This window comes from Delphinapterus leucas, chromosome 3 (assembly GCF_059928025.1).
Source record: "Delphinapterus leucas isolate spDelLeu-1000000601 "Yukka" chromosome 3, BTC_Dleu_Yukka2, whole genome shotgun sequence".
NCBI classification, from domain to species: Eukaryota; Metazoa; Chordata; class Mammalia; order Artiodactyla; family Monodontidae; genus Delphinapterus; species Delphinapterus leucas.
The window spans coordinates 158,934,191-158,948,892 of NC_143131.1; positions in this window are offsets into that span (position 1 = coordinate 158,934,191).

Sequence of the window (14,702 nt, forward strand, 5' to 3'; positions counted from 1 at the left end):
TAAGATGACAATTCCTCAAAATTCCTCAATGTAATTCCAATCAAAGTTCTAGCATATTTTTCATTCTTTAAAATTGACAAGCTGATTCTATAGTTAATACAGAAATGCAAAAAGCCAATAAAAAGTAAGACACTCTGGGAAAAAAAGCATGTATTTCAAGGACCAACACTACTACATATTAAAAGTTATTATAAAACCACAGTAATTACAGCTGTGTGGTACTGGGCAAGACAGGTAAGCAGACAAATGAAACATAACAGTCCAGAAACAGATTAATCCATATAAGGTGACATGGTTTATAATAAATGTGCATCTGCAATGCAGTAAGGAAAGGCTGGTTATTTCCATAAAATAATCTAAATCAACTAAATAGCAATACAAAAAACTCTTGATACCACTCTTACACCATACACAAATCAATTCTAGATGAGTTGTCAATATAAATGTAAAAAGAGAAAACTAACACATTGAGGAAAAAAGTTGAAGAAAATACCTTTATGAGTTTGGAGTAAGCAGAAAATTTTTAGAATAGAACACACAAAAGTGCACAACAGAAAAAATTATAAAATGTACTACATTAAAAATAACTTCCATACTCCAATAAAAATTAATTTAATAATAACTTCCATTTACCAAAGGTAATGTTAAAGTAATGCAAAGGCAAATCACTGAGTAGATGATATTTGCAATGTAAATGCTTAACAAAGCATTTGTATCCAGAATACGTAAAGAAGTTCTACAGATTAAAAACAAAAAGACAACTACATAAAAAAATATTCCAAAGAACTGAACAGAAACTTCAAAACAGAGAGTATCCAAATAACCAATATACACATAAATGCAAATTCAGCTAAAATGAGAAGACTTCCAATTCCACCATGACAAATTATCCCTCTGACTATAAACAACTAGAAAACCATACAAAATGTATCAAACAATGCTTTTCAAATATTGGACAACAAACCAGGTGAGTTCTACAAGTAGTCCAACTGTCTGACTGGATGAGTCATGCAAAATTTTCAACTTTCTAGATCATGGCACAAGGAGAAGAAACCCAAATAAAGCACAGTAGACCTGCTGAGTTAAGACAACATACCTTAAAATTAGGGAGGCCAAGGCAGCTTGAATTTGTGGTACAGGGTTCAGGACAAGATTAAGTTATGCATAAGAAGTACTCCTTAAATCTGTAAATGAGTCACCTCAAGTTTTTTGCTGAGTGTTAAGCTGCCTTTGCCTTTGCATAGGCAAAAATCCAAGAGGCTGGGAAGAGGGCTATGAACCAAGCATTTCCAAGAACACACAAAGGGCTGGAAGCAACAGCCAGAAGAGACCTTTTTGAACACTTGAGACATTCAGTAGAAACCCGAAAATAATAAAGCCTTAGTAAGAGAATACTACATCTCCATAACAAAGCTTAAAAATAAGTGTCAAAAGAAACAAGATGATCTACAAATAACTTGACTGTCTACCAGAACAAATATTAATACCCTCAGAAGGAACATAACAAGCCCAGACATTCATAAGTATAATATATAAAATGTAAAACATCCAATAAAAATTACTAGACATGCAAAGAAGCAGGAAAATGTGACACAAAACCAAGAGAAAAACAGTCAACAGAATACAAACTCATAAATGAGAGCAATGATGGAATTAGCAGACAGTGGCTTTAAAAGTTATAAATAGAGAGGAACCAAGACGGCAGAGTAGAAAGATGTGCTCTCACTCCCTCTTGCGAGAACACCTGAATCACAACTAGCTGCTGGACAATCATCGACAGGAAGACACTGGAACTCACCAAAAAAGATACCCCAGGGCTTCCCTGGTGGTGCAGTGGTTGAGAGTCTGCCTGCTGGTGCAGGGGACACAGGTTCGTGCCCCGGTCCGGGAAGATCCCACATGCCGCGGAGCGGCTAGGCCCGTGGGCCATGGATGCTGAGCCTGCACGTCCGGAGCCTGTGCTCCGCAACAGGAGAGGCCACAACAGTGAGAGGCCCGCATACCACAAACAACAACGACAAAAAAACGATACCCGACATCCAAAGACAGAGGAGAAGCCACAATGAGATGGTAGGAGGGGTGCAATCACAGTAAAATCAAATCCCATAACTGCTGGGTGGGTGACTCAAAAACTGGAGAACAATTATACCACAGAAGTCCACCCACTAAAGTGAAGGTTCTGAGCCCCACGTCAGGCTTCCCAACCTGGGGGACTGGCAATGGGAGGAGGAATTCCTAGAGAATCAGACTTTGAAGCCTAGTGGGAATTGATTTCCCCCAGGACTTCGACAGGACTGGGGGAAACAGAGACTCCACGCTTGGAGGGCACACACAAAGTAGTGTGCGCATCGGGACCCAGGGGAAGAAGCAGTGACCCCAGGGGAGACTGAACCAGACCTACCTGCTAGTGTTGGAGGGTCTCCTGCAGAGGTGGGGGGCGGGGGTGCTGTGGCTCACCGTGGGGACAAGGACACTGGCAGCAGAAGTTCTGGGAAGTACTCCTTGGCGTGAGCCCTCCCAGAGTCTGTCATTAGCCCCACCAAAGAGCCCAGGCAGGCTCCAGTGTTGGGTTGCCTCAGGCAAAACAACCAACAGGGAGGGAACCCAGCCCCACCCATCAACAGTCAAGTGGATTAAAGTTTTACTGAGTTCTGCCCACCAGAGCAACAGTCAGCTCTACCCACCACCAGTCCCTCCCATCAGGAAACTTACACAAGCCTCTTAGATAGCCTCATCCACCAGAGGGCACATACACAGCAGAAGCAAGAAGAACTACAATCCTGCAGCCTGGGGAACAAAAACCACATTCACAGAAAGACAGACAAGATGAAAAGGCAGAGGGCTATGTACCAGATGAAGGAACAAGATAAAACCCCAGAAAAACAACTAAATGAAGTGGAGATAGACAACCTTCCAGAAAAAGAATTCAGAAAAATTATAGTGAAGATGATCCAGGACCTCGGAAAAAGAATAGAGACAAAGATCGAGAAGATGTTAGAAATGATTAACAAAGACCTAGAAGAATTAAAGAACAAACAAACAGAGATGAACAATACAATAACTGAAATGAAAACTACACTAGAAGGAATCAATAGCATAATAACTGAGGCAGAAGGACGGATAAGTGACCTAGAAGACAGAATGGTGGAATTCACTGCTGCGGAGAAGAATAAAGAAAAAAGAATGAAAAGAAATGAAGACAGCCTAAGAGACCTCTGGGACAATATTAAACTCAATAACATTTGCATTATAGGGGTCCCAGAAGGAGAAGAGAGAGAGAAAGGACCAGAGAAAACATTTGAAGAGATTATGGTCGAAAACTTCCCTAACATGGGAAAGGAAATAGCCACCCGACTCCAGGAAGCGCAGCGAGTCACATACAGGATAAACCAAGGAGAAACACACCGAGACACATAGTAATCCAACTGGCAAAAATTAAAGACAAAGAAAAATTATTGAAAGCAACAAGGGAAAAATGAAAAATAACATACAAGGGAACTCCCATAAGGTTAACAGCTGATTTCTCAGCAGAAACTCTACAAGCCAGAAGGGAGTGGCATGATATACTTAAAGTGATGAAAAGGAAGAACTTACAACCAAGATTACTCTACCCAGCAAGGATCTCATTCAGATTTGATGGGGAAATCAAAAGTTTTACAGACAAGCAAAAGCTAAGAGAATTCAGCACCACCAAACCAGCTCTACAACAAATGCTAAAGGAACTAGAACAAATCATTTCAAAATTTGTATGGAGACACAAAAGACCCCGAATAGCCAATGTAGTCTTGAGGGGAAAAAACGGAGCTGGAGGAATCAGACTCCCTGACTTCAGACTATACTATAAAGCTACAGTAATCAAGACAATATGGTACTGGCGCAAAAACAGAAACATAGATCAATGGAACAAGATAGAAAGCTCAGAGATTAACTCATGCACCTATGGTCGACTAATATATGACAAAGGAGGCAAAGATATACAATGGAGAAAAGACAATCTCTTCAATATGTGGTGCTGGGAAAACTGGACAGCTACATGTAAAAGAATGAAATTAGAACACTCCCTAACACCATACACAAAAATAAATTCAAAATGGATTCTAGACCTAATGTAAGACTATAAAACTGTTAGAGGAAAACATAGGAAGAACACTCTTTGTCATAAATCACAGCAAGATCTTTTATGACCCACCTCTAGAGTAATGGAAATAAAAATAAACAAATGGGACCTAATGAAACTTCAAAGCTTTTCCACAGCAAAGGAAACCATAAACAAGATGAAAAGACAACCCTCAGAATGGGAGAAAATCTATCTATCTATCTATCTATCTATATATATATATATATATTTTTTTTTTACGGTACGTGGGCCTCTCACTGTTGTGGCCGGAGCACAGGCTCCAGACGTGCAGGCCCAGCGTCCATGGCCCATGGGCCCAGCCGCTCCGCGGCATGTGGGATCCTCCAGGACGGGGGCACGAACCTGTGTCCCCTGCATTGGCAGGCGGACTCTCAACCACTGTGCCACCAGGGAAGCCCGAGAAAATATGTTTAAATGAATCAACAAAGGATTAATCTCCAAAATATATAAACAGCTCATGCAGCTCAATATTAAAGAAACAAACAAACAAATCCAAAAATGGGCAGAAGACCTAAATAGACATTTCTCTAAGGAAGACATACAGATGGGCAAGAAGCAAATGAAAAGCTGCTCAACATCACTAATCATTAGAGAAATGCAAATCAAAACTACAATGAGGTATCACCTCACACCAGTTAGAATGGGCATCATCAGAAAATCTACAAACAACAAATGCTGGAGAGGGTGTGGAGAAAAGGGATCCCTCTTGCACTGTTGGTGGGAATATAAATTGATACAGCCACTATGGAGAACAATATGGAGGTTCCTTAAAAAACTAAAAATAGAATTACCATATGATCCAGCAATCCCACTACTGGGCATATACCAGGAGAAAACCATAATTCAAAAAGACACATACACCCCAATGTTCATTGCAGCACTATTTACAATAGCCAGGTTATGGAAGCAACCTAAATGCCCATCGACAGACAAATGGATAAAGAAGGTGGAATATTACTCAGCCATAAAAAGGAACGAAATTGAGTCATTTGTTGAGACGTGGATGGACCTAGAGACTGTCATACAGAGTGAAGTAAGTCAGAAAGAGAAAAACAAATATCGTATATTAATGCGTGTATGTGGAACCCAGAAAAATGGTACAGATGAACCGGTTTGCAGGGCAGAAGTTGAGACACAGATGTAGAGAACAAACGTATGGACACCAAGGGGGGGAAACTGTGGTGGGGTGGAGATGGTGGTGTGCTGAATTGGGCGATTGGGATTGACATGTATACACTGATGTGTATAAAATTGATAACTAATAAGAACCTGCAGTATGAAAAAACAAACAAACAAACAAAAAAACAACTAATACTAAAGTATCTTTGGGTTATTTGTATGGAAATATGTTAATATAAATGTTTCAGACATTACATGAAATTTCTAAAAATATTATTTGTTCTGATATAATGTTATAAGTCTTAATTCTAGTTATTACGTTAAAATGCATAGCTCAGAAATAACTAAATTTCCTTGACAAGGAAAGATATATTGACTATTACATTATTATGAACTTTCATGAATTCTTTAACCGTGGTCATTTTTAAGTCTTTTGGCATTTACAGACAGTTCTGGGTGTATTCTGATGCTTTTGCAAAAATGTTCCTATAAAAGGGACAAGGAATTCATGGAAAAGACTCTTGACAAGTACAGGTGTCTGTTAACTGACTATACTGCTGAACTGCATGAATAAGCATTTTCAGAACTCTAATGGAAAACTGATGAATTCATAAAAGTGCTAACAAAAGATCAAGATGAAAAATAAATTAATTACATGGGACTGAGTGAACTGATGAGGATGATTACAATTTCTGTGACTTTCTGGGTTTTTTTGTTTTTGTTTTTGCGGTACGTGGGCCTCTCACTTTTGTGGCCTCTCCCGTTGAAGAGCACAGGCTCCGGACGCGCAGGCTCAGCCATGCTCACGGGCCTAGCCGCCTGCGGCATATGGGATCTTCCTGGACCGGGGCACGAACCTGTGTCCCCTGCATCGGCAGGCGGACACTCAACCACTGCGCCACCAGGGAAGCCCTGTGACTTTCTGTTTGAAAAAAAAAAAAATCCCACAAGGACTCAAGAGGCAAAAAATATACAAATCAATTTTCACTGCAAAGTAAAGGAGCTCTTACAGTGGAGGATTACTGGACTGAATGTCAATATTATGACATAGTATGAGTGTGTTTCATGTTTGGTAATTGCAATCATTGTTGCTTTTGTTGTGGTCATCCATTTACAATGCTTGGTGTCAGTTTATTTATCTCTTGTAAAAATAAAACACGGTGTGTGTGTGTGTGTGTGTGTGTGTGAAAAAATAAAAATACAACATAAATTAATTTAAAAAGTTATAAATATGTTGAAGAATTTTAAAAGAAAAACAAACAAACACAATGAGCATGGAACTCGAAGATATATAAAAATATCAATTGGAATTCTGGAGCTAATAATTATAATATCAGAAATGAAAATTTCGTTGGAAGGGTTAAATAGCAAATTAGCAGAAGGAAAAAACAGGGATCTTGAAAAACAATAGAAACTATCCAACTGAAACACTCTAGAAAAAAAAGGCTAAAGGAAAAACAAACAACCCCAATTTTTAAGGTGGGCAAAAGACTTGAATAGACATTTCTCCAAAGATGTACAAATGGCCAGTAAGTACAAGAAAAGATGCTCAGCATCACTAACCATGAGGGAACTGCAAATCACAATGACAAGAAGATACTATCTCACACCCGTTAAGGATGGATACTATCAGGGGAAAAAAAAAGAAATAATAAGTATAGACGAGGATGCAGAGAAATTGGAAGCCTTGTACACTGTTGGTAGGTGTGTAAAATGGTGCAGCTGCTATGGAAACAGTATGAAGTTTCCTTTAAAAATTAAAAATAGAATTATCATAGGATCTAGCAATTCCTTTAGGAATTTAAAACAGAGACTCAAAGATATATATATATATATATATATATATATATATCTTTGATATATATGTTCCAGTGATCCCACTCCTGGGCATATATCTGGACAAAACTATAATCCAAAAAGATACATGCACCCCAATGTTCATAACAGCACTATTTACAACAGCCAAGACATGGAAGCAACCTAAGTGTGCATCAGCAGGTGAATGGTAGCAACAGGTAAAGAAGATGTGGTATATATATACAGTGAAATATTACTCAGCCATAAAAAAGAACAAACTAATGCCATTTTCAGCAACATGGATGAACCTAGAGATTATCATACTAAGTGAAGTAAGTCAGGCTGAGAAAGACAAATATCATATGATATCGCTTATAAAGGGAATCTAAAAAGATGACGCAAATAAACTTATTTACAAAACAGAAATAGACTCACAGACATAGAAAACAATATTAAGGTTACCAAGGGGAAAGGGGGGAGGGATAAAATAGGAGTTTAGGATTAAAATATACACACTACTATATATAAAATAAATAACCAACAAGGACCTACTGTACAACACAGGGAACTATACTCAATATCTTGTAATAACCTATAATGGAAAAGAATCTAAAAAAGAAAATAAAAAATATATATAGATCACTTTGCTGTACACCTGAAACTAACACAACATGGTAAATCAACTGTATTTCAATAAAAAATTTTTAAAATAAAAATTGAAAATAATTCTAAATTTTCTGTTTAGTGTATTTTACCACAATTAAAAAAAAATAAATGGTTAGAAAATAATGAAGAGACTCTCAGGGAACTATGGGGTAATATCAAGTTGTTAACATTCATAATATTCATATCATCAAAGTCCCAGAATATAGAAGAAGAAATACTTTTCAGACATACCAAAGCTGAAAGAATTCATCACTAGCAAACCCAGAGTAAAAGAAATGTTAAAAAAAGTCCTCCAGGCAGAAGGAAATTGATACCTGATGATACCTGATGAAAATATGAGATCATAAATAATAAATATATAATATTTTTCTTTTTATTTAAATGTCTTTAAAAGATAAGTGACTAGCTTATACAAAAGTAATGACAATATATTGTGGGGTTTATGATACGTACAAATAAAATGACTGACAACAATAGCATAAAGGCTGAGAGGGAAGAATGGAGGTAAACTGTTGTAAGGTTTTTATATTATACATGAAGTGGTATATTTATCAGTTTAAGGTAGACCACTATGAGTTAAAGGTGTATACCATAAACCCTAAAGTCAGAAAACAAAGAGATGCACAGCAATGATAACCAGAACAATAATAATGAGAAGTGGCAAAAGACTCATATCCAGAATATATAAAGAACTACAAATAAATAAGAAAAAGGTAGTACTAAGAAGCAAAAGACTTGAAATCCAAATGGACCATTATAAAAATGTGCTCAAACTCAACATTAATTAAGGAAAAGCTAGCGAAAATCATAAAGAGATGCCACTACAAACCAACTAGAATGGCTAAATTTAAAAATTAAAACTGACAGTAAGTGTCAGCGAAGATGTGGAGCACAGGGAGCTAGTTATACTGCTGTGGAGTGCAAAATGATACAAATAATGAAAAAGATAGTTGGTACCATCTACAAAGTTGAAGATACATATACTACGACCTAATAGTGTCACTCCTAGACACATAACTTAGAGAAGAGGGCACATGTACACCAAAAAACATATAAAAGCATGTTTGTAGCAGCAAAAGTTGGAAACTGGTAACAACTCAAACTTCCATCAACAGTAGATGGACAAGTGAACTATGCTGTATCACACAGAAGACTATGCAGCAATGAAAATGAGTGAAGTATAGGTTTTCATAGCAGTACACATTAATCTCACAAAAGATGCTGAGCAAAAAAATATATGTGTGATGAATCCATTTAAGTAAGGTTAAAAAACAAGTAAAACATATTTGGGCAATAGAATGATAAAGAAAAGCAGGGAAAAGATAAAGCCAGGATTTGGGGGTTAGGGAGGGCTTCTGGAAAGCTAGTGCCATTCTATATACCTTGATCTGGAGGGTTGAAGCATAGGTGTTTGCTTTAAAATTTACATTTATAATACATTGATATATACTCTCCATATATTAAAACTAGACAAAAATTGAAAGAAAATCAATATATGGTTGAGAAAAAAAATCTAACTTCGTTTATTTGGTTGCCTACTTTCCCCAACATTACTTATTAAACCATCTATATGTGATTACAATTTAATATATTCCATTCTTACTTGCACTTGAGATTTGGTAACTGTTGTTATCAACAATAGTTTTTGGCAAGGATGAATGGACTTTTGCGAGGGGTGGGTAAAGGGGAGGGATAGTAAAAGTGTAAATAAGAAAGCAAGAGTGGGAGATAGTCATCCTCATGGGATTTGTTTTTAAATAGGAAAATTCTAGAGACAGAACCGAAAAGAGAGAGGAAGCCTGTGAGAGGTTTGCCAAGTCAGAGAGCAAAGTGTCACCTGATAAAAGGACTTATGAATGAGCTCAGAGCAAAACTATTTGGAGGAAATCTAAAGAGGACATGCCTGCAGGATGGAGGTTGGTTATACTGGGTGCCTGGCCCAAGGGTACAGCCTCCATCTACACCACGTAGACGGTAACATAAAGTTTGCTGAATGTTCTCAAATATTTGATATATTGCTATTTTAAAATATGTTTATTGCTCATTTTTCTTACTTTAAACATAGTATTTATTTTTTAACATCTTTATTGGAGTATAATTGCCCTACAGTGGTGTGTTAGTTTCTGCTTTATAACAAAGTGAATCAGCTATACATATACATATGTCCCCATATCTCTTCCCTCTTGCGTCTCCCTCCCTCCCACCCTCCCCATCCCACCCCTCCAGGTGGTCACAAAGCACGGCGCTGATCTCCCTGTGCTATGCGGCTGCGAGTGGCATGGACATATATACACTACCAAATGTAAAATAGATAGCTAGTGGTGAACATAGCGTTTATTGATGGAAGAAAATCACAGAAAAATACGTAGTGCCACATTTTGTCCAACCTTGACAGCAGGATTCATTCCCTTTTTAGCGCACAATTTAGGACTGGTCGGAGCAGCCCCAGGGCCGGCACGAAGGGCTGCGGTTGATTTGGAAGTGGGGCACGGACCAGCCTTCCCTCCACAGTGCAAAGCCAGCAACCCTCCTGTCTAGGCGGGATTCTCCCTAGGCTGCAGGGCGGGACTGAGAGATGCGAGGGCTGCTTTAGGTGCCAGGCCCTTTCCCGGGAGCCCCGCCCAGGCCCCGCCCAGGCCCGGCCGCAGCCCCGCCCCGGTCCCGCCCGCGCCTTGCAGCGCGCCCACACTCAGAGCCCGAGCCGCGGTCGCTCATCTGACCCGAGCCACAGCGGCCGGAGATGCAGCGGGGTACCGCGCTGTGCCTGCGCCTGTGGCTCTGCCTCGGACTGCTCGACAGCGAGCGTGGTGAGCCCTCCGCCTGCCCCAGTGTACAGCTGGCCACGAGGGGGGACATTTTCCCTGGGCAAATGGTGGGACCTCACCGATGGGAGACGGGCGGGGGACAGGGTCCGCGGGACCCTCCGGCACGAGACAGGGTCGGGAGCCAGGGATTCAGACACCGGAAGGAGCACGGCGAGTCGGGCCGGGCTTGCCGGGATGAGGAAAGGGCGGGGACGGGGCGCGGGGCTGCACCGCAGCTTAGAGGTGGTGCTCAGTCCCCGACTGCGGTCCACAGTCTGTAGCTCAGCTCCCTTGGACCTGGGCCCCTTCGCGCTGCACCCTCAGCCTGGATCCTTCGCTTGCTTACACGCTTTCCCGCGGAGTCCAGGCACCGTACTGTTCTGTCCTCGAGCCCGAGAGCACTGGGGATTGTACCCCCGCGCAGAGGCTGCAATCCCCGCCGGGTCGTAGACCTGGGTGCGCACTTCCTGACACCTCTAGTCTGCGCTCGAGATCGGTCCTCCAGAGGGAACTCTGGTTGGTGTCTACCTTCCCCAGGCCAAGGACTGCGGGGGCAGGGGCTCGGGATCGTGGGAGATAGGCGCTGTGTGGCGGATTGGGCGCAGGTGCCTGTTGGAACTTGAGGAGAATCTTGAGTCGGCAACTCGTAAGTGATCAGCATGGCAGAAGAGGCAGAAGGCCGGCCCTCGCCGTGTTTGAGGGGTAGGACCCTGGAAGGCCAATCTAAGGATCTTGGATCATAAGGCAGGGGCCGACAAGGACGGGTCTTAAACACAGGAGAGGCAAGGTCTGATTTGTGATGGGAACATGACTGGAGGTTGCTGCTGAGGGATTGGAGGGAAGAGAGTGTGGTGGATGACGGAGGGAGCAGAGGCGTATGGTTGTTCGGAGATGTCAGGATAAAGCAGCAGGAATAAGGGGAGGATGAGCTGGAAGCCCATGCAAGATCTGGTGACCGTGGAAATCAGAGGGTGGAGGAGGGGTAATGGGTCCCCAGTGGTTGAGGGAGGAGTTCTGGGAGGTCTGAAGGAGAGATGGGGACCTCGCTATTTTTAAACACCATGGGCATTGAATAGTGGCTTTACATGCTTCATTTCTTTTAATCCTCACAAGGGAGTGTTAGACCCGTTTTACAGATGGGAACACTTAGACCAAGGACACTTATAACTTCCCCCAAAGTCCCCGGGAAGCCAGTAGTAAGGGAAATTGTCAACCCAGGTCTTTGGAATAGCAGAGCTCTGTTCTCTGTGCCTATATGGGCTGAAGAGCTGAGGATAGTGGAGGTGAGGGAGGCGTGGGTGAACCTAGGGGGAGGAGGAGGGAGGAAGACATCTATCTGGCCTCCAAGTCAGGGCAGGTCTGAGCAGAGGGGCTGCCACTTGGCCCTTCCTCGCTTCCCTGCACCCTGCCCAGGACCAGGATCTCACAGGTGCTCAGCATGTGTTAAGTGACTGGATGAATGTGGGGAAAGAGTTGAATGGCGCCATGGCTGGGCTTTGGGGCAGAGGAGTGGGAGATCCCACCTTGAGGCGACATCCAGCAAGCACTGGGTGTAGTGTCCAAGGCTCAGGAGAGAGGCTGGGCTGGAGAGCTGGAGAGGAAGCAGACCAAAGGGTCTAGGATGGGAACCTCTCCCCCAAGGAGGGGACCAGAGAGGGAGAGGCTTCCAGGGAGACGGGAAACATTCGGCATGCAGGGTTTGAGGAAAACCAGGAGAGGCTTGTGTCCTGGTGCTCCTGAGTGGAGCAGAGTGGGAGTTGGAGGAGGGAGCGGGGATGAGGTCAGTCTTGCAGTGAGTGCAGGTGACTCTTACCAAAGTTGGGCAATGAAGGGGAAGAGAGAGAATGAAGCTAAGGGGCCCATGGAAGGGGGTGGACTAGGTCATGGCTCGTGGGGAGATGTCCCATGGAAAACAGACCATTGCCGCTGTCCCTGAGCCTTGCATTTGTACCACCCATTTCTGGGCTGAGGAGGGCCCTAAGAGCTGCCAGCCTGATGGGGGATACTGGAGCAGAAGCATAAACACTCCAGTGCAGCCAAGTGTCAGTGCAGCCAGAGTAGGAGGCCAAGTGCTGGCAGGTGAGCAGCCTGGCCGTGAAGCTGACTTCAAAGATGTGATGTTGGTCCCAGAACGAGACTCTTGTCCTAACTCTACCCCTAAATTCCTTGCTATATTACCTGGGCTCCTCTCTTCCTTTTCTTGTGCGTCAGTTTCCCCATGCATAGGAGTGCAACAAGCTGACAAGCACTGAGGGGCTGTGCTTGGGGTTGGGCTTTTTGCCCCAGTAGTGTCCCTGTAGAGAAGGTAGGTGGCAGAGGTCACCTCCAACAGACTTTGTCTCTTGGAGCTTAGTCTAGAGTGAGGCTATTTGTGCCTCTGAACAGTGGGCAGTCAGCTCAGGGATATGTTGGGGAAGGAGGCAACTGCTGGGAAGCTTGGTTGGCCCAGCCTGAGGATGCTGGCTCCTGCCATGGGCTGAAGCACACATGACCATCCCAGCTCTTCGCTGTCCCTGCTCCTCAGCCCTGAGCCAGACCCAGGTGTGGACAGAGGTGTGGGGGTGGGGGTTGTGGATGCAAGTCAGTGCAGGCAGAATGTGGGGGCTGGGCTCATCTTACTTGGTGCCTGTGGATCAGTGGCTCAGTGCTCTGGGGACTCAAGTGTAGGTGCTGCTCACATCCCCAGCATGCCGGAGGCACCGGGTCAGTGTGGCTGAAGGCTCTCTGCCTCCCCAGAGCCCAGTGCCCACGTGGCCAGGCACCAGACTGGGCATGAGGTATAACAAGGGGACTGTCTGGCCAGCTCCTTGCTGTGCCATCCCCACCCTGACCCCCATGCAGTGGCACCCCAACCTGGGGAAGGGGACTGCAGTTCTGTGCAAGTTGAAAGGTATAGTGTCTGCTCTAGGCAGTCTAGGGAGGATTTGGACCAAGCACATCCTGCAGGGGTTTCCTGAGCACCAGACTAGCAGGAACACAAACATGGTATCGTAGCCCAGGGGCGAAAGTGCTCAGTGACCCAGTGGGGCCCAGCTGGTGGCTCTGGGCTGCTTCTAGCTTGGGGCTTCCTGGAGGGGTCTGCAGACTCCAGGGAAAGGGATTCCAGGTAGGGCAAAACCCCCTCAAAGGCCCAGAGGCAGAAGAGTCAGATGGTGATCAGATGAGGCTAGACTCCTAGGGGCGGAGGGATGAGATGGAGGAGACAGGCAAGTGGAGGTGGCAGGAGCCAGCAGCACACCTGGAAAGGGGAGGTCTGAGCAGGGAGTCACCTGGTCAGATTCCCCTGAAGGCATCACCGGAGGGGTAAAGCCAGATGCAAGCCCACAGCAAGGAGGCTGTGGGTGAACCCAGGAGATACGCCAGGGAAGGAGGTAGCAGGGGATGGTGGAGAGAAAGGGACAAGTGCCAGTCTCTGGCTTAAGCAACAGAACAGGTCATGAAATTGTTTACCAGATGGGGACCCTGAGAAGAGGAGGAAATGTGGGGAAAGATGAGACACTCCACTAGGGAGGCAGGGCCTCAAGTTGAAGGCAGGGAGGAGGAAAGTTGGGAGCACTTGAGTGTGATGAGGCAGAGGGGAGTCGGGGAACCCAGGGAAATTAAGTGGGGTCTCAGCCGTGAGGGGAAGTTCTTCTCTTTGTCTAGCTTACACCCCCCCCGCTGCCGCTTGGGTGTCCCCCCACTGCCCTGCCATTGTAGATTTCTCTCCACTAGGGCCTAGCCTGTGCCCCACAGCCCTGAGATACCCCTCAGAGAGGGGGGATGCGTAGGGAGAGGGGTCCGGAGAGCCTCTCACACTCCTTGCACCGACCTCTGAGCAAGACACAGCCGACGTGTCCAGCTGGAGCCAGGGATTCCTGAGTTTCGATCCTTTTCAGACACTGGCTTCCTCTGGGATCTCGGTTTTCCGGTCACGCCAAAGGGAGAAGCCTGGGAGCAGGAAGATGCGGGCTTTGGCTCTGGCTGCCGCTGAGGCTGGGTGTGGCTGACAGCAGGCACGCTGCTGCCTGGCTCTGGTGCCCCAGGCCACCCCCATCCCCGAGGCCTGGCTGGGGTGTGGGTGGCCCAGTGAGCAGGCACAGGTTTCAGGGTGGCAAGTGGGGGAGCCCCGCCACGTGGCCAGCGAGGTCAGCATGGGTTCATGGGAAAGGACTTGTCAGCCACAGGAGAGGACATCC